Genomic DNA, 5,028 nt, shown 5'->3' on the forward strand with positions numbered 1-5,028 from the left:
GACCCATCGCTATGCAGTCCCTGGCTTGTGCTAAAAGTCTTGCAATCTGGCCCTACACCTGCTTACTCTGAAGCTTGTTTTGAACTAAGTGCTATTGAATTCTGTGAAATTTACTCCTTGGCAAAACAACAGCAAAGATTTTATGGCACATGCACACACCAAACTCTTGTCTACAAACAGTTGTTGTGCCACAGCTCCTCCCCACTGGGCCTTGTGCCCGCTTAAGGCTGATTAGTTTCCCTTGTTAAACTCACAAGTGCAGCAAGCAAAAGTCAGAGTCAGGTCCCAGTCCAATAAATGCAGATTGCCAACTCACAGTCCAAAGTCAATACACCGGGTCACAATCCAAGGTCAGGTAGCATCTCCCTCCGGGTCCAGCTCCTGACTCGGTCAGCATCCTGCTTCTGGCTCCTTCTGAAGCTGCCTTTTATCCTTTGTTGTCTCATAATCCAAAATGCAGCTCAGCTGTGAGCTACCTTGTTAAGTCCAAATTAGGCTCAGCTGAGCCATCTCTTCAGTCCATGTCCATTCAAAGTCCCATCAAGGTCAAATGAAGCTCAGGTGTCCATCAGAGTCCCATTGGCCTTGATTGATTACAGCTGTGGAGCCAGCCCTGCCCTTCAAAGAGCTGTCAACCAGCTGTCAAAACATGGAATCGCTGTCAACACCACATCATCCACCTGATGATCTTCTGATCTTCCATTACAATAGTATCTTGTGTTGACATCCACTCTTGTCATGGGTTCAGTAGGACATACATCACCTTGGTGCTCCGGCTGATTACGTCACTACTTATGCTGTAGGAGGTCCCAGAGCTGTGCTCTCCTTCAACTCCCCCACCCCCGTTTTACCAATATCACTTGTAATATGTTGGACTTTATTCCAAGCCGGTGGCATAGCTGGGGGGGTGCAAGGATAGCAATTTTGCCACCAGGGCCAGGATCACCACTGACTCCCAGGAAAGTGTGTATAGGACTGCAGCCTTAGAGTTGCATCCTAAATGCCTTGCCTCACCCTTAAACTGGATCATCCTATTGATTTCTGTGGTTACAGTGTATGTATGGCTCTCTCTCCTTGATGGTGTCTTAGGAGGCCATCCAGATTTTGCTTTTCTGTGTAATGTATTTTAGGTTTTATCTCAACCATAGGTTCTCATCCCTATAAATAAATAACAACAGCTAAAATATATATTAAAGGTTGAAATGCATTCTGTAATGACTAGTTTTCCTGGAGATTTATAACGTGTATGTTTACAAATAAAGTGAAATCCAAAAAAAAAAAAAAACACAAGCCATTAAAGCCTCAGAATCTTCATAATGGATCAACAACTCCCACAAATGCATTTTAATTCACTTTATGGTTGTATATTTCATTACAAGGGGTTCATTATGTTCCCCTTGCCCATTTGTAATGAAATAGCCACCAATTTAGAAATCAGTAAACATTGGCCGTGGACGTCGGCACGTTGGATAAATACGGAGAATGAAAAAGAAGAACAAGAACCTTCCTTTTTTTGTAGCATTAATACTTAGGGCCATCAGCAAAACTGAGAACCCACACAGATGTGATGTGACAAGTCCCATGACTGCAGCTCCCAACATTGGGTGAGCTTGTTGTCTGGCGTGCTCCCTGTTATCTGGTGTGCTCCCTGGGGCATTTGGTGGGTCCCAGTGAGATACAGGAAGCTGGACTAGATGGGCCTATGGCCTGATCCAGTGGGGCTGTTCTTATGTTCTTAAAATACAATTCCCAGGAGGCCTTGCATGTCTCTTGTTGTCTGGTGTGCTCCCTGGGGCATTTGGTGGGCCGCTGTAAGATACAGGAAGCTGGACTAGATGGGCCTATGGCCTGGTCCAGTGGGGCTGTTCTTATGTTCTTAAACTACAATTCCCAGGAGGCCTTGCAGGTCTCTTGTTGTCTGGTGTGCTCCCTGGGGCATTTGGTGGGCCGCTGTGAGATACAGGAAGCTGGACTAGATGGGCCTATGGCCTGATCCAGTGGGGCTGTTCTTATGTTCTTAAACTACAATTCCCAGGAGGCCTTGCAGGTCTCTTGTTGTCTGGTGTGCTCCCTGGGGCATTTGGTGGGCCGCTGTGAGATACAGGAAGCTGGACTAGATGGGCCTATGGCCTGATCCAGTGGGGCTGTTCTTACGTTCTTAACTACAATTCCCAGGAGGCCTTGCAGGTCTCTTGTTGTCTAGTGTGCTCCCTGGGGCATTTGGTGGGCCGCTGTGAGATACAGGAAGCTGGACTAGATGGGCCTCTGGCCTGATCCAGTGGGGCTGTTCTTACGTTCTTATGTTCCTCTGCACCATGGCCCCAATCCAAACCCTCCCACTGAAGTTGTGCTTAGCAGTGACACACAGTGAGGTTCAAGGCTGGAGAGTCAGACCTGGAAGTATAGCGCGACATGATGGTGTCACACCACAAGGCATTCAAGGGGGCTATACCAGGGGGCGCCTGCACAATCACAGGGCAAGCTGAGCTGCCACTGCTGCAAGCTCTAGTCTCTCCCTGTATGCTTTTCATTGGAGGCAGTGTGCGGCTCTGATGCTATTTTCATTGCAGCAGGGCAGGGCAGGCCTCCCTTGACAGCATGTCCCTGGTGATTAGCCACAGAGGAAAATCTTAAAAAATGGTGGGGATGGTGTAGTGGTTTGGGAGTTGGACTTAGACCTGGAAGATTCAGGTCCAAATCCTCGCTCAGCCACGAGACTTCCTGGGTGGCCTTGGGCCTGTCATTATCTCTCAGCCTTACCTACCTCACAGGGTTGTTGTGAGGACACAGCAGAGGGGAGAGGCATGTATACTGCCCTGAGCTCCTTGGCGGAAGGACGGCATGCAAATGTGAAAAATAAATACAGGAGAGCCAACGCTTTAAAAAAAGTTCCTCTTTGCCCAATCAGCACAAATCGTTCAACAGAGTAGGACTTATCCACGAGTAAGGGCAGAATCCTAAACAGGTCTATTGTGTTCAGTGGGACTTATTTCCAGGAAAGTGAGGTTAGGATTGCAGTCTGTGGGCCCAATCCTATCCAATTTTCCAGCGCTGGTGCAGCCATGCTAATGGGGTGTGCATTGCATCCTGTGGTGGGGAGGGAGTCACAGAGGCCTCCTCAAGGTATGGGAACATTTGTTCCCTTACCTTGGGGCTGAATTGCGGCTGCACCAGTGCTGGATAGGATTGGGCCCTAAGTCTATTAAATGGGGATGTAACTGTGGCCCAAATCCTAATCAACTTTCCAGCACTGGCATAGCTGTGCCAATGGAATGTACGCTGCATCCTGCATTTGGGTGGCACTCATGGAGGCCTCTTCAAATTAAGGGAATGCTTGTTCCCTTCCCTTGGAGCTGCATTGCCCTTATGTCAGTGCTGGAAAGTGGGTTTAGGATTGTGCCCTGTGTGAACCAGGAAGCATGCAGAAAGCATCTCCCCACCACTATTACCACCAAATAACTACTCAGGAGATAACCAGGCAAAAGTGTAACTGGTGAGACAAACTCCTTGACCGGAAGGAACAAGCAGCAACAACCAGAAGGGCACCAGCTAGCCTGTAATGATGCTCCAACTTGCATATTAACTTGTTTACCTGTTTCTTTGGGCTCAAGCAATGTCTGCTAATGGCTTTTTAGGCTGCAATATAGCGCTTGCAACTCTCCCAGCAATTACCAACACACTTCCTGGTGTGAATAAGAGTTTTCTTAATCAGCCACTGTGAGTGGCACGCCATGAACTCTTCTGCATTCTCACATAATCTTTAATTAACTGTTTTGATGTCTAAATGAGAAGATCAAACCCTTTCACTTCATGCCCCCCCGAGTGTGGATTATACTGCCTAACATTAGATCTGCAGTGATAAGGTTTTCACTTTCCCCCCCCCCCCCCCGACTGGCACACACTAGCAATGGAATTATCAGCTCCAGAGATTGTATTTGAAATTCCAGTGGCCTCTCAAGACCAGTCCTTTCCATCCTGTCCACTTAAAAGCCCAAGAGCTATTCCTCTGCTGGATCTGTCCAAGGATCCAGTAGTCCAGTACTCTGTTATCTGGTGTGCTCGCTGTGAGATACAGGAAGCTGGACTAGATGGGCCTATGGCCTGATCCAGTGGGGCTGTTCTTATGTTCCTTCGTTTCTTGGCCTCGCCATCTGGGAAGTGGAGGTTTATCGGCATTTGAACATAGAGGGTTGCATCCGCCTGTCATCACTGATACCCACTGGTAAATATGACTGGTTTTCCCAGGTCTCAGGCCCAAGGTAGACATGACCCAAAACACAGAATTTTTCCCCCCTTTCTTTTGAAAATAGCACCCCATGGGGTAGGGCCGACCTAGGACTTCTTGACACCTGAGGCAGCAGGCCAAATGCTGCCGCACTTTACCCAGTTATATGCCAGGCTCTTCTCCTGCCACTGTTCCTCTTCCACTCTGTCCCCCTCTTACTTTTCCAACCCAGGGTGGAAGGACTGAAGAGGAGACAGAGGAGGTAAGTAGGTGGACAAGAGATGGGTGCCTCTCCCCCACCAATCTGCTGCCTGGGGCAATTGCCTTATTTGGCCTCATGAATGGGCCGTCCCTGCCATAGGTGATCCAGATCAGGAGTAAAATGGGTGGAAGAGGTTTAACCCGTCCTCCCCTCCACAGTCCACGCTGGATTAGGCCTAACTTGCAGCTGCTCTTTGTCCTGAGAAATACAGTTTTTGGCCATAGAAGCATCCCTCTTGGCAGAGCAATTAGCAGCTGTGAGGTCCAATTCAGATCAGGACTATGGAGTGGGAGGGGAGTTACTCCCCATCGTCCCATGCTGTGGTCCAGATTCAAACTGAGGCCTCATAGGTTTTATTTACAAAAACAAATGGAACATTTGAGACACATTTAGTGGAGGAGTACAGCAGAGTACGGTGGAACCGTTCCGGAACCCCCAGTGGATACCAAAATCAGTGGCTACTGGGGTCCACTTTTAAATGCCTTGTAACAAGGCATAGATGCTATACCACATTCAGCCACTAGATGGGAAGAATAATTCC

This window comes from Tiliqua scincoides, chromosome 13, assembly GCF_035046505.1.
Source record: "Tiliqua scincoides isolate rTilSci1 chromosome 13, rTilSci1.hap2, whole genome shotgun sequence".
Classification (NCBI taxonomy): Eukaryota; Metazoa; Chordata; class Lepidosauria; order Squamata; family Scincidae; genus Tiliqua; species Tiliqua scincoides.